At 44.4% G+C, this 15,988-nt stretch overlaps 1 long non-coding RNA gene and 2 other non-coding genes across 3 annotated transcripts; all 3 read left to right on the plus strand.

The window, feature by feature from the left end:
- Window positions 1–296: 296 nt before the first annotated feature.
- LOC121928614 lies at window positions 297–13,319 on the plus strand. Its single transcript, XR_006103529.1, has 5 exons — window positions 297–443; window positions 1,718–1,992; window positions 3,152–3,364; window positions 5,998–6,115; window positions 10,462–13,319. It is a non-coding gene; the product is annotated as an uncharacterized LOC121928614 (long non-coding RNA).
- Window positions 2,211–2,344, plus strand: LOC121930239. The gene has a single exon (XR_006103888.1). It is a non-coding gene; the product is annotated as a small nucleolar RNA SNORA5 (small nucleolar RNA).
- Window positions 6,507–6,634, plus strand: LOC121930242. Its single transcript, XR_006103891.1, has one exon. It is a non-coding gene; the product is annotated as a small nucleolar RNA SNORA5 (small nucleolar RNA).
- Window positions 13,320–15,988: the final 2,669 nt, after the last annotated feature.

The raw sequence follows: 15,988 nt of genomic DNA on the forward strand, positions 1-15,988 counted from the left end.
GAGGTAAATGAGTTCGGAAAGCGGAGCAGAAGAGTCACAGAGAGAAAGAGAGCGTCTGAGAAGCTAATGAGTGTCGCTGTTTCGCAAAGGAGGGCTTCCTCGGCGGAGAGGGAAGCGCCTAGTTCAAGTCTCGCTCTTCATTATTCCTAGCTCTGTGTTCACTTTCGAGCAAGATGGCGTCGGGACCGTTTCCGGTCCCACTTCCGGGAGTCAACCGACGACTGTTGGCGAGGAGGAAGTGGCAGGAGAAGGAAGTGACGCAACCAAGGGGAGGGGCCTTCCTTTTCTGCCTGGCTGTCGTCGGGTGAGTGGCGCCAGGGAGGCTCTCGGGGCGGCGGGGGTTGAAGAAGGCAGTTGTGAAACGTCGGTTAAACAGGAGCTTGGCGCCCTTTGCCTTGATTTCCACGGATTACAACCTTGGATTAGTCAGGTCTTCAGTTCAGGTTGTTAAAACACATTTTAAACTCTCTTCCCTATTTATAGAGGCAGATGTATAGATATAGATATAGATGTGTGTGTGTATATATATATATATATATATATAGAGAGAGAGAGAGAGAGAGAGAGTGTGTTTCCTGAGCCCCACTCCATCCCGCTCTCCTCTCCCATAAAGTGTTCACGGCGTGATTCTTCAGAGGAGGGCTGCTGGGAGAGTCTGATTCGCCGAAGGTCAGCAGTATCTTTCCTGGACTGAGGAGGAGGAGGGGCTTGGTCCCTGGTTCCCTCGCACTCCAAGCTTTCCTCATGCTGGCTCTCTCTTGAGTGACTCCTGGCGGCCCTATTCCCATTGAGAGGCTCTTGGCCATTGCCTTCCACTGAGGCGGAGTTGAAACCGCTTTAACTACCCTTCCTCAGTGCTAGGGCATCTTGGGAATTGTAGTGTATTGTGGCACTAGAGCTCTCAGACAGAAGGCTAAAGGTATCACAACACTACATTTCCCAGAATTCCCTAGCATTGAGCCAGGGCAGTTAAAAGGGTCTCAGACTGGATTATTTCTGCAGTGTGTTTTGGACCTGAGAGAGAGTGACTTCCCCATGTCGACCAGTGGGTTTCCACAGGGATTGAATGGGGATTTGAACCCTCTTTTCTGGTAGTCCTAGTCCAAAACAAAAAACACTGCGCCACATTGACTCTCCCTGATGAGAGTGGATCCCTTGATTCAGTCACTGGAGTCGATCCATTGAACCCGTGGGATTTCCTATGTGCTGATCCACCGTGTGACACTGTATTGAATGGGTCTGCTCCAGTGTCTCTGCACCAGGGTTCACTGAAACCTAAGAGGTCTATATGATCATATATGTCTTAAATGTGCAATTTCATGAATAGCCAACATTTCTTGCCATAGATTTGGAGAAGGTCATTTGAATTATGGGGCCTTTCCCCCATTACTAGTCATTGACCAGGGACTACAAGCCCAGCCCCAGGCCATGCAGGAATGTTATTGTTATTATTACTATTATTATGCACTGTAGATTTACACAGTGCTATTCCACAGAGCTGTACGTACAAACAATAAAATGGATAAAGTAAACCTGCCCATGGCATACAATCTGAGACATATACAACTAAAGCTCTCTTGGGAGATGGCTGTCCAACCTCTATTTAAAATCCTCCAACGAAGGAGAGTGTGCCACACTCTGAGGAAGTCTAAAGTAGTGACTGTTAACCTGTAATCCCCTTCATTTCCAACTATGTGCCTTTCTGTCTTCTGTCCAGTTTTCTTAGGTCTGGAAAGCCTTCTGAGCAATCTTGATTCATGGTGACAGGATCAGAAAGAGGGAGATAAGAGTAGAGATGCTGTGCTCTTGACTAAAACACCTTTTAAAAAGGCTTCCCTGGCACTTCTGCCGGCAGCATGAGAGGAAACCAGAGTGAGCTTCTTAGCCATCAGCCAAAGCATGTGGAACTCGGTTGTAAAGAGAAGAAGATCCTTATGCTTAAAGTTGCATTCCTCTCTTGCATTGATGGACCAATTGGAGGATAAGATAGAGGTGAGAATCCATACAGCCAAAAAAAACCCTCACAATCCCTTACGTAGAATATCCTCATTTTGTGGTTTTCTTTCAGTCTGGTTTGTATTGTTTTGTTTTAGTTCTTGAGTTAATTGGTGGCATTCTTTTTAATTAATTCGTAGGCAGCTTTTCTGCCCATCTGGCATCCACATGTCAATGAGCATGGCTGGGACAGCCTTTCCACCCGCAAAGGCCTCTGCAGCTGTGTCAAATTCATTGCCCACCTTTTCAGTGGTGGGCATTGGTCCAAACAGCTGCCACAGCAACATCTGTAGTTCATGGGCCTCAGAACTCTTTGTGAGCTCTGGGGATAGTTTTTCTGCAGACACTGGTACCAGCCCCTTCTTTTCCGAATCCGTGTATGAACTCCATGGTAAGGGAGGTGATATAAAGTAAAATGTGGTCTCCTAAGAGAAGCCATATTAATCCAGGAAGAGTAACAAACCAGATAGACTGCGACTCCACATTTCCAACCTAATGTTTGGGGCTTATAGGTCTTGTAAACAAAAACACCTGGAAGGCCAGAAGGTCTTTACCTCTGTACTGGAGGGACATAGATTGGGACTCAACGATACTTCTTTGGGCCAGTGATATAAATGGCTCTGTAGTTTGTTATTGTTTGCCTTCAGGTTTTGGTGTATGTTTGTGTTTACTTGGAGTTGCTAGGAATTTCATCTTTGAAGTCTTATACATACAAAGTATGTGTTTTACCTTTGGACTGTGAAATCTACACAGACACATATAGTCCTAGTACTCTGATTTGACCAGTGCTTTTGTTACATAACATATTTGCTGAAGTTCAGCCTTGAGAGCAAGGTATCTGTGCCGTATTAAATAGAAGCCAAACAAAGGCCTATATAGTTTTTGTGGGTTTTTCAGGCTATGTGGCCATGTTCTAAAAGAGTTTATTCCTGATATTGCCTAGAACATGGCCACATAGCCCGAAAAACCCACAAAAAACTAAGGATGCCGGCCATGACAGCCTTCGACTTCACAAAGGCCTATATACTGTTTTGTTTAAAATACTGTATTTACTGATTACTATATCTTTCTCTTTGTTTCTCTTTCAAAATAGTGTACTGTCATTTGGTATCAGACATTTTGATAACCTGTATTCTTTTTGTCCCACAACAAACAGTGTCACATGAGACTTATCAGCTGGAACTGAAATAGACTGAGCCATACAGCTCCAAATACGTATGAAAAAGTACCTGTGGGTCTTGCCACTTCAGAATCAGTGGTCTATCCATCTCATCCAGGCCATTTTGTGCTACTCAGTCGAAAGGTCCATTCTTGGCCTTTTTTTCTGCACCCTTTGTCCTGAACTTGGGTTTTCAGAGAAACCAAAAAGGTTAGTTAACTTGAGATAACTTGAGATAATTCTATTCCAAGTCAGATTCTCTAACTACAGATGGTTCCTTTAGTTAGCATCCATCTTGTGTTCACAACTGTATTGGATACAACTATCACTGGTAATCTGTGATTGTGGGTCTGGATATGGTATGATGAAGGTACAGTAAAAATGGGGTGGCAAGGTGTCAACAGTGTGGTACAATAGCCAAAAAACCAATACAGTTCTAGGCTGCATCAGCAAGAGTATAGTGTCTAGGTCAAGGGAAGTGTTAGTGCCACTTTTCTGTTTTGGTCAGGCGTCACCTGGAATACTGTGTCCAGTTCTGGACACCACAATTGAAGAAGGATGTGGACAAGGAGGAGTGTATCCATAGGAGAGTGACCAAAATGGTGAAAGTTCTGGTAAACCAGTCTTATGAGGAATGACTGAGGAAGCTGGCAGTGTTTAGCTTGGAGAAAAGAATGAGAGGTGACATGATAGCTGAAGAGATGGCATGTAGAAAATGGAGCCATCTTTTTTTCTGCTGCTCCAGAGACTAGATCATCAAACATTGGATTCGAACTTCAGGAAAAGAGATTCTACCTAAACATTAGGAAGAACTTTTTTTTACTGTAAGAGCTGTTCAGCAGTGAAATAGATAGCCTCAGTGAATGGTAGATTCTGCACCTTGGCAGGTATTCAAACAGAAGTTGGTTGGGCATCTATCAGGAGTGCTTTTGTTGTGTATTCCTGCAAGTCACGGGGCTGGACTAGATAGCCCTGTCCCTTCCAACTCCTGAGATTCTGTGATTTTATATGGTGGACCATGGACCACAACAGTGCTGTCTGTAGTATGTTTCCTGGGTAGAAGGAAACAGTTGCAACCAGTGGCACATTGAGAACAAAAGTGACAAGTCTGCCACACAACATAGTGTATATATTTATATATACAGTACATCTAAAAAATGTTAGTGAAAAAAAACCTGAGTTGACTTATCCACAAGTCAATGTAAGTACTGTACTTTAAGTTTTACTAAATAAGGAACTATCTCCAGGTGAAAGCCAAGAGAATAATCTGTCCTGAAAGCACTGACACCCCCCCCCCCATTCTGTCATCCATCCAGCTAAAGAGTGTGAGCACAAACAATTATGCCTGCTGGGATTTTATAAGTTGGTGTGGTTTTCCTTTGCTTCATCCTTTAGATCCTTTGCTACATGTCACTACGTTTTACCCTCAACATCCACAGGTCATATCAAAACCCATAATTTTGACTCCCAGACCTTGACTTATACATGAAGTTGAGCTATAGTAAAGTATACACAGTAGTTTGAGAATCCAGGGGATAAAGACATACTTCTGAGAAACATATGTGTTCCTGTGCAATTACTGCTTTAACAAAAAAATTGGTACTAGTGGCAAAAATAACATGGGAAAATAGGGATAAATTGATGTGTTGCAAAAAAAAAGAGCAGTTCAACATGTTTTGGCAAACCTTTTAGTTAAGAGTAACAGTATGCATTTGTGCAAGAAACAAAGAAGTCAAGTAAAATGTGCATTTAAAAAATCAGAACCTGCTAGAGACCACTTGAAGGTTTCTTCCAAATGGCATCTAGGGCTGATGTTTTCATTCACTAGCCTTCAGTAACAAGTTCTAGAGGCAGCTGGTGTTTACAATTACAAAATACAAATGCTGTTGTATTTTAAATTGTGGCTGAGGGATTGTGTTATTATTTTACTATGTTTTATTTTTTATTGTAATCCGCCCCGATCCTCTGGGGAGAGGCGGGCTATAAATATTATTATTATTATTATTATTATTATTATTATTATTATTTACTTTGCCTGTTGTAACCAGGAAGACATAGCTACAGAGTATAACTACAACAGATTCCCATTCTTTCCCAGCTGAAGTTTTATTTTCTTACTGACTTTGTAAAAAGGAGCTTCTTTGGCTGCTGCCACACTGCAGAAATGCATTTGAGATGATGGTAGGATGCTCAAAGCAAAGCAGATAGCAAAAGAAAATGGAACTAGAATGAATCAGCTTTAAAAATGAGGAACTAGAATGTGAAGAACTACTTAAGGATATGAGGTAGTTTCAGTCCTTTCCTACCATCTCCTTTTCTGGGGCTATCTGTTTAAATAATAATAGATTTTATTTTTATCCCGCTTTTCCACAATGATCAAAGCGGCTTACAGATTAAAATTCAACATAAAAATACATACATATCATAAAAACAATGTAAAAAAATATCATATTAAAAACATTACACAGCCAGCTTGTGAATTGATCAAAAAAAAACATTGCGAAAATCGTTACATGATAGGGGGAGATGGCATATATCACATCTCATGGGGGAAAGCTTGGTGAGAAAAAAAGGTCTTAAGGTTTTCTGAAAAGATCCAGGGAGGTGGGGGAATGGAGCTCGTCGGGAAGATTGTTCCACATTTTTGGGGCCGAGATGGAAAAGCCCTTTGCGAGGTCACTGCATATTGCCGCAGTTGGGACCTTCGGCAGATTCTTCCCGACTGACACTGAGTGTGTGGGGCGGATTATATGGCGAGAGGCGGTCCTCCAAGTACCCTGGGCCAAAACCATTTAGGACTTTATAACTGCTTGTTTCTTTTCTTGCTCTTTCTCTCTCTAAAGGAAGCTGAATTTCCACCAGAGAGATGGCATTGTATGGGATAGCCTGTAGAAATGTGCCTGTGTCAAGTTATCTGCTTGCTTAAATGTCTCATCATTCCCCTTTTGTGGCCTTGTGCAGGTGAGTGGCAAAGGAGGACTCTGGTGGTCTTGAATGATCACCTGTGTGTTGCAGAGCTCTGGGGAAGAGCTTTGATACTTGGGAGCAGGCATTGGATGGATTTGAGACAATCATGGCGCAGTTTAGCAACTGGACTGTGTCCAGATGCTACGTGTGGCCTAATTGTATATGAAGGTTGCTTGTTTGGCTACGTGGGCAATGTCAAACAGTGAGCCCCATTTAAAGAAGGGTTGTGTTTCAGACAAATCTTAATCACACATGTGACAGGTTGACTCTTCTGCCACATTGAACCAGTTGGCTCATGCTATATTGAGAGTGACCTTCATTCACTCGGACTGTTTCATGCGACCCTGCTCAGTTGCCCCTTTTCATTTGGAATCAGGCTCCCTAATGCAGCCTTGTCAAATTTGGTGCTCACCTGTTGAGTGGGGAGGACCAGCCCTATGGCTGCCACATTAACTGTAGTCATGGCCCCAGTCTTGTTGTTTGATCTGGGGATAAAAGCATCTACAGATAAGCACACGTGTCTGTACTGGGCTAAACATAGCCCCCTTGACTCATTCTGCTTCCCAAAATGCCTCGCAAAGGCAAACTTGGAACCTTTCACACTACAGCAATTATAACACGCCACTGCCCTGGCAAGGTCCTATGGGATCATGGCGTTTATAGTTGGTGAAGCACTAGAGCTCTCTGGCAGAGAATTCAAACTGCCTCTTTCCTATAAACGACCAAACCTCAGGATCAACAAGGTTAGCACTGGCAGTTAAAGTAGAATCATAACCACTAAATGCTCCAGTGTGAAAGGCCCCCAGAATTATTCCCCCGACACTGGACATCTGAACAAGCCCTGGTTACCTGTAAACGCACAAGGCAAATATCTTTAAAGATGATCATTCCAACAGTATTACAGGTAGATTTGTAAGATAGGAAGGCTCTCCTGAAACCAACAATAAAGCTTCCACAGCACATAATTACAATAAGGGTTGAATCTCCCTTATTGATAATACATGGACCAGGGGTGTTGGGGTTTAGAATTTCATTGAATTTGGGAATACCTGTATTGCATAGAAGTAATAACAAGAAATATTAGGGATGGGGGACCCACAAGTGTCAACGTAAAATTCATTTATTTTTCATGTGACCTTATACACATGACTGAAGGTAATTTCATAACTATTTTTAATAATTTTGTGAAACAAAGCTTGTGTACATAAGCAGTCAGAATGCAAAGTGTCACTATTTCAGCCAACCATGAAAAAAGTGGTTGGTTTTTGGAATACTATTTAGAGTTTGGATTCCAGATAAGGGAATTTAGAACTCTGTGGAATCTGGGAATTGTAGTACAGTGGATTATTTGGAATTGTCTGCATAGAGCTCCAGTGCCTGCCCAAACACAGATCCCAGGATTCCATGGGATGCAGTCATGGCATTTAAAGTGATCTCAAAAGTGTTGTAATTTTGTGGCACGGAAAAGACTCCAGGCGTAATCTTCTACCCCACTGAGGTTTTTCTTGGTCAGTTTCTTTGGAAGAGCTTTGCCATTGCCTCCTCTTAGGCTGAGAAAGTTTAATTTGCTCAGGGTACCCAGTGGGTTTTCATGTGCTGAGCGCATACTTGAACACTGGGTCCCATAGTTGAACCCTCAAACAATACTCATACCATGTTGACTCTCTTAAGAGCCGTCCTATATATGCTGCCTTATTCATTTAATTGAAACCTTACTAGCAATATTCTTTCAACACGGGCCATCTGGATTAGCAGTTCTCTGTGGGAGATTAAACTCACTTATAAATCTTTTGTAACAGATTAAGAGACTCTTTTGGTTTACTTCGCAAGTTCTAGTATCACATAGCTTCATAATGGTGGACATCATTGATAATCAGTCTGTGAATGACCTCGATGAATTATGCTGAGGACAAGGAATTGGGTGGGTATGAGTTGCAATATCATCACTAAGGAACACAAACAGCTGAACACATCTGGTAGCTTCAAACTGGATTTCTTCATTCCCTTGAATGGATTTTTAACACAATTGGCTCAGTTCTCATTGGTGAGAAGCTAATTTTTACATTAAAAAGAGCAAACTTTTTTGATATTGCTGGATTTGTTCATTAAAATTTTTTGAATAAAAATTGCATTTGATTAATATTTATTTATTTACTGCTTATTTACTTGACAGGGAACCTAAAGTGATTTATTCCAATTTATTGTTCAGTTGTGTTAAGGTGACCTGATCAGAGTACCGTTTTCGGATATAAGACGACTGGGCGTATAAGATGACCCCCAACTTTTCCAGTTAAAATACAGAGTTTGGGATATACTCACCGTATAAGACTATCCCTCTCCCAACGCACGCCAAATAAAAATTAAAAACATCAGATTGAGTTCATATTAATTCAAATGACATGCGGTACAGTGGTACCCCGGGATACGAATTACCCAGCTTACGAATTTTTGGGATAGAAAAAAATCCCATAGGGATTTATTGTTTCGGTTACAAGGTTTTTGTGGTTACGAAAAAACCTCGGCGCTATTTTCAATGAGCCGCGGCGGAGCCGCGGCTTTTTTTTCCATTAGCGCCTATGGCAATTCAGGTTACGAAGGTTTTTCGGGTTACGAATTAGCCGCGGAACGAATTAATTTCGTAACCCGAGGGAGCACTGTACTTAGCAGAAATCTTGTTGTATACAAAGTCTGCTTGGATTGGTCAGCTCTCTCTGCCTACCCAGCCTTTCCTGTTCCACGATTATCAGAGCAGTAGTTGCTTCTACGATCGTCACATATGGTGGGGATGTGGCTGCAGCCGTTTTTAAGCTCCCCCCACCATATGCGGCGACCGCAGATTCTCCAGTCTGGCTTGGAAGTTCTCAGCACCTGCCCTTGACACCCGGCGTATAAGACGACCCCCGACTTTGAGAAGATTTTCCTGGGTTAAAATAGTCTTATACGCCAGAATACTAGTACATATGTGTATTATTAGAACATTCCTTGCAGTATCAGAGAGCCAATGTGGTGTAGTTTTTGAACACTAGATTAAGACTTGGGACTAGAGTTCAATCCTTACTTGGCCATGGAAACCCACTGGGTGACCTTGAGCAAGTCACATACTCTCAGCCTCAGAGAGAGCAAAGGTAAGCCTTTGAACAAATTTTCCAGGAAACCTTGTTATAGGTTCACCTTAAGGTTGGCAGAATCGCTTCTTGTTTCTGAAAAAGGCTTCTCCTGGGCCTAAATTTCCCTGGGGTGAGTCAAAATATGTTGGGAATGCCTCCCACTCCCTCTGCTCTTAAAATATTTTCCCAAAATATTTTTTTTACCCACTGAGAGACACGTGCCTCTGGACTTTTGTCTACCTCTGGTCTATTGGTTCCATTTCAAGCTGAGAAAAATCTGATTCAGTGCAACTAGGTGAACATCTTGTTTCACTAAAAGAGGGATACCAGTCTAGGTACAGGCAGCGTACCTTTTAAATTGACTACTTGCACTTGTGACTGAGGAGCAAGAGGTTTTGTAAAAAACAAGCTGAGCAGCACTGTGTTCATTTGTTAGCCTGTTCCTCTGAGCCTAGGATTTGTCAACATTTACCCCTTAGAAGAGTAACTAGGAATTCACGTCTTGTATTTATTTTTTATTTATATGCTGACTTTGTCCTAAATTGGACCCAAGGTGGCTCACAAAGGATGCTTAATAATAATAAAAGAAAAGGGATTGTATAGCACCACTGAGACTAATTGTGTAGAAGAAGTAGCATAAGCTTTCATAGACATAGGGCCCAAAGAGACAGGCCAAAATAAAGCTGCTTTGGGTCACTTTGGAAGTGTGCTGTTTAAATGACACATGTGTCCTAAGCGGCCAGAAATCCCACCAAAGCCACGCTTCAGTTCTAAGGACTGGAGCGCGGCTTTGGCGCAGTTTCTGGCCTCTTAAGATGAGTGTGTCATTTAAATAGCATACCTCCAAAGTGACCCAAAGCAGCTTTATTTTGGCCTATATGTTCAGGCTCATAGTCTACTACTTCCTCAAATGCATCTGAGGAAATAGGCCAAGTCTAAGAAAGCTTATGCTACAGCATCTACACAATTAGTCTCAAAGGTGATGCAAGATCCCTTCGCATAGTGATATTCCAGACTACCAAGGCAATGTCTCTGTATTCTACAATAAAACAGTACAGTTTTTATTTAATCCATCTAAATCAGCCCAGGCAACTGGATAGATGCAGATATATACGGGCACAGGTTTTTTTTAATGTGAATATATATATTTGGAGACTACCACCCCAAAACCTTCCAAGCACTTCATCTAAAATTACTGTTGCCTGAAAGATCCTGTGTGTGATTCCTCCCCAGCCCTGTGATGTATGAAGAAGATGCACCAAAAACTGATGAACTGGGCATATCAACACCAACTGACTACTGTAAAGATCTGAAAGATCTATATCTCATGGAGCAAGGGACATGATTTGCATCTCTCTGCATCCTTTTACATTCTCTTGCACTCCCACAAGTGTATAAATATGCTTTATAACCTGAGGTTTTAATATTGCTCTGTACTGCATCTGCAGCTCATGCTAAAATAAAAACCAGCTAGTCTTAAAGTTGCTACTGCATTCTGTTTATTCTTCCCCTTCTTTACTCTTATAGGCATTAGCTGTCAGGAGATTTTCGCATGGCTCCCCCCCCCCCCCAATCTAGGCATGGGCTGAGATTGTATAAATGGATGTTATCACACAGCTCTGTGCCCAGACTGAAAGCAACCTGTACCCAATCAGGACCTCTCCTGTACTTAGCAATGAACGAAAAAGAACAATTTTGCTAAGTACAGGAGAAGTCCTGATTGGGTATGGGATGCCTCCGATCTGGGCACAGACCTTTGTGACAGTCTCAGCCCATGATGGGGAGAAAACAGCTGGTGTGATAATCTCAAGGTTTACAAGTTTGACTGCAAAGTCATTGTTGAGCCAACCAGCAGAGGGTGATGTACCATAATGTTTCCTCCATAACTGTCCATGAAGAAATTGTAAAATAGAAGAGCAAACGCCTTGTCTTCTAATCTGCACCTGGAGGCTTCTAGCAAACCTTGTTAATAATTCCATTTCCATGTTACATTATGTTCTCTCTCTGTTTTTATGCATGTGCCTTCTTGTCATCTATTGACTTCCAGCAACTACAGAAATGGGTATGAAATCCCAGCACTAAGGTACTACAGGGGAAAGGGGAGGTATAGACATAAAGTAGGGGGTGGGCTGCATTAAAGTAGTCACAGCTGTTTATACAAATCTCTAACTTTTGGCACTCTAAATACAGTATATGAAACCAAATTCTTTCTGATGTATGTTGGCATCATAACTTACATTCACACCAGTATAAAATTATTGTACATGTGTACAAGTTTTAAAACCATCTAATAGCTGGAAAAAGCAGTGAAAACTTTATAAATCAAGAGTCATGATAGAACATCCAAGCAGGAAATTTGATATATAGTGGGACCTTGGTATCAGGGTTTGGTTCCAGGACCTTCTGTGGATACTAAAAATTATAGATGCTCAAGTCCTATTAGATATATAGTAAGGCATAGTAAAATGGTTCCCTTATATAAAATGGTAAAATCGAGGTTTGTTTTTCAGAGATTATATATTTGTGGGTGTGTTTAGTTTCTTTGAGACATGGCTGGTTGAATCTGTGGATATAGAATCCATGGATATGGAGGGCTGACTATTGAAGCAGCTTTGTTATTTCCTTCCACTGAAATACAGCCTACACTACTTCATATTCATTGGCTGTTTCCCATCCAAGTATTAATCGGGGCTGACCCTACTTAGTTTCCAAGATCAACAGGATCTGGTGCCTTTAGGGCATTTCAGCTCTTCTTATTTGCTTTTCTCTCCAGAAGCACATCTCCTTATGAAGCCTGCCTGTTCTTTTACCTCCCACAGCTGTGTAATCTCTGGGACAGAGCAGCTATCCCTATTTTGGATTGTAGGGTTGAAAATGCTCCCATGCTTAATGATACTTGTGTTGCTGTTTTATTTGTTCATGTATTTAATGAATTAATCTGCCAGCTCTCTTAAGAGTGGTGTACCTATTCCAGGGCCCCAGCTACTTTAATTTAGCCTTGCAGAGGGCACAAACCTGTGACATTGTTTTTGAGGCAAAAACAGACAGATCTCACCTAAACATTAGGATGAACCTCTTGACTTGTTAAACAGGATGAATCCACTTGCCAGCTAGGATGGTGTTTCTTTGAGGGGAGGATGTGATAACTGCCATCTTTTCAGTTGTATTTGCAGTTTGGTACAGTTTTGGGGTAGAAAATTGCCCAAATTTTAGGAAGAATGTATTGACCATAAGAGTTGCTTGAGAGTGGAGAAGGCTGCCTCAGAGGGTGATGGTCTCATCTTTGCAAGTCTCTAAACAGAAGCTGGATGTCCATCTGTCCAGAGTGCTTTAGGTATGCATGGCAGCAGGTTGGATTGGATGGCTCTTCCAAATCTTTTTGAGTTTCTATGAGTCTATGAAATGGGCCACCAAACTTTGAAAAAAGAAACAAGTAGGGCATCTTAGACAGCAAAAGGGAGGCGGACTCAAGAAGGGCAGGATGCAACCCATCGACCACAATTGCCCTCCACAGTAGAAGCCCTCCTTTGACAGGTCTTTTCTCCAATTTCCCACCATAGCTGGTAAGAGCAGAAGGCCCAAAGAAATCCTAGGCAGATAGTTAGTCTGCCCTGCTGAATCCGGCACTCCCAGCTGTCTCTCCTGGAGCCATCTTGCTGTGCCCTTTTCTCAGAAAAAGGTAAAGGAGGAATAAGGCAATTCAGACTTTGTTCAGCAAAAGCCCAATCCAGAGACCAATGGGGTTGGAGTTATGTAATTCTGCACCTGCTGGGAGAAGATAGATCAGGTACTGTTGGTCATTATCCACAGTTAAAGATCTTTTTCTTCTTCTTCTAGGAAACTGTTTTTATTAACATCCATCCCGCCCTCTTTCTTTTCTCCTGGAACTTTAACCTGGAGAGTTTGATCTTTGCACCAACTCCCAGTGTCTTGAAATGGACATCTCTAATGCATTGCCATTTGCCAGAGTGAAGACCCCAAAGGGCTCCTGCACATTTAATGGTAACAAGCAACTCTTGGAAGATTTTTGCATTTTGAAGTCGAAGGCTTTAATGGCCGGCATCCATAGTTTTTTGGGGATTTTCAGGCTATGTGGCCACAGATGCTCATGAAACATCAGAAACAAACTCTTCTGGAGACATGGCCACCTAGCCCAAAAAACCCACAAAAAACTATTTTTACCTTCTCTTTCTCCCTCCTTAGATAGATAGGGATTTCCTGCATGCAAACTCTTCTTTCTCTCTCAGTCAAACTAACCAAGTGATTTAGGTCACTGTGCCTTTGAGACTAACAGACAATCTCTCCAAGGTTTTCTCATGAAAATCCTCGTTTTTCAACTTTTGAAGTAGATTGGTTAAAATTGAGAATTTTACCATGCTCAGGAATTGAAAGTTATAGTACTGAAATGTATATGGAGAACAGAAGTTGCCAGGATGATGGAATTCAGGCCATGTCAAATCCTCTTCTGGAATGTAAAACAATTTGGAAATGGCTCCATATTTAAGATTTTAAACCGAATAAAAGGAAGTGCTGCTTAGACAGTTTGAGGACAGAGAAACAAAACAGATAGATAACAATTTCATTGATGGGTAACGCATGAGGGATAGAGACATATGTTAGGTGTAATATTTTAACATCCTGAATGTAAAGAGGTGTATATGTTTATTTTATATGTAACCAATGAAATGTGATTTGTAGTTTCCCAGCAGAGAAGGGGGCCGGTCATCCTGACGTTGGGTTACTCCGCCTGCGAAGGCTCCTAGGCAGGACAAAATTTAAAATAACAAAGGCCAGGGGCCTGGCCGTGCCCTCGTGGGCGGAGTGACCCCCAGAGATCTTCAGTCTGCTTCCTGCCTTGCTCCAAGTAGGACGCTTCTAAGGATTTTCCCAGACTAGCTCCCCCAGACTTGCCTGGCTTGATTCCTTCCTTTTTCTCCTTTCCTTCCTTCCATCCCCTCCCTTTTTCAAAAAAAAAAAAAACAAAAAAACCTCTTGCTTTCCCTCTACCTCTCTCTCCTCCTTGTCCTTCCCCCCTCCTCCATGGCGAGCGGGGAAGAGGCCAGAGCACAGGGCGAGCTAGCCTCCACCCAGCCCGGGCCTGCCCCGGCTTTGCCGGATGCCTGCCCAGGGACCGCGGCCATGGAGACCGGCCAAGGGGTGGAGGCGCGGCCGCACCGGGTGGAGGCTGCTGCCTCTCAGCCCGCTGCTGGGGCCGGGGCCTCCCATCCGACCCGGCCAGGGTTGGCCCAGGGTGAGCCTGCTTCGCCACCGATACACCAGGGCGACAAGGTAAGCCAGCCTGCCCCGCGGGCGCTCCGATGGCCCCGCTCCCCCCCTAGACCCTTTCCAAGGGGACCCCAAGCGGCTCCGCTTGCGGAGGGAGAGCCCGAGGGAGCGCCAGGGTGGGGGAACGGGCCCTTTATGCCCCCGTTTTGCCCCCCCTTCTTCGGTTGGCCAGGGCCCTTCTTCCAGGCCCCCTCCACCGCCACAGGCCCGCCGCCAGACGCGCGCGACCGGGAGGGAGCTTATGGGCCTCAATGGGGGTTTCCCTGGCTGGCAGCCCCCGGCCTAGGGTGGTTTCCCACAGGAGGGGCCACTGCACCACCCCCAGACCGTGGCTCCAGGCCGCGCAACCGCGCAGTTCCCACTGAGGGCCTCCATCCCAGCCACGTGGGCCGCGATGGCGGCGGCCATCTTGGCCACGTGGGCCTCTATGGGGGCGGCCATCTTGACCCAGAGGTCAGAGGGGACGGCGACTATGCCCCACGTGACCCGGAAGTGGGGTCGCGTGCCCGCGCAGCGGCCACCGACAGCGGCCGCGGCGAGGGGTTGGGCCGGGATGATGGGGGCCATTCCAGCCAGTCCAAGAGACGCCGGTCATCTCCTTCCCCGGACAGGCGTTCAGTCAGCCGCTCCTGCTCCAGTGACCCTCCCCCCCATGAGCCCTTATCTGATCAAGGCTTTAGGAGGGATAGAGACATGGCTCCCAGGGACCGCTCTGACTCCCGATCCCTTCAACGACCTGCCTCCTCTGGATCTAGACAAGGTGATTGCTCTGATTCAGGCTCTGAATCGGATCATTCTTATCACCCACCTGCTAAGAGAGCTAGGTATACAAGAGAGTTGTCCAAGCGCAAAAGGGTCCCTTCCCAATCCTCGGAGGACGGCGGGGCCCCCGCGGCCCTGGAGTCCGAGGTTTCCGAATCCGAAGAGGGTGAGCTCTCTCAAGAGGAGGGTGAGGAGTCCAGGGATGCCCCTTTGTCATCTCGCCTCCTCAGACCAGAGGACTACCCCCTCCTTATAAAGAAAACCATTAAGACCCTAGGCATTGCTCTACCATCTAGTGAGGCCCCTAACATTGACTCAGACCTTCCGAGGGTGGGGGAAGAGCTCTTCCCTGTCACAACCCCCTCAGTCCAAGAACTCGCTTGCCCTTACAACATTATGCAAATCATTAGGGACGAATGGAACAAACCAGCTTCATCTAGGCCCAACCATAGCGCCATTCGGAAGCATTACATTCTCCAACGGGGTGTGTGCTGGATAGCCTCAAGGGGTCCCCCTGTTTGCTGCTCAGGTGTCTGCGTTGGTCTCTTCTGCCGTCTTCACTCGAGACGGGCGGGAACCCCCGAACCCAGAGGATCGAAGGGCAGAGGGCGCGCTCAAATAAGCCCACGTGGTATCTCTACTTGCCATTAGGGGCAGCGACCACTGTTCTCCTTTGGTAATGCGCGCCTCCCTCCATTGGTCCAAGAGCTGA

Source organism: Sceloporus undulatus, chromosome 4, assembly GCF_019175285.1.
Source record: "Sceloporus undulatus isolate JIND9_A2432 ecotype Alabama chromosome 4, SceUnd_v1.1, whole genome shotgun sequence".
Taxonomy (NCBI): domain Eukaryota; kingdom Metazoa; phylum Chordata; class Lepidosauria; order Squamata; family Phrynosomatidae; genus Sceloporus; species Sceloporus undulatus.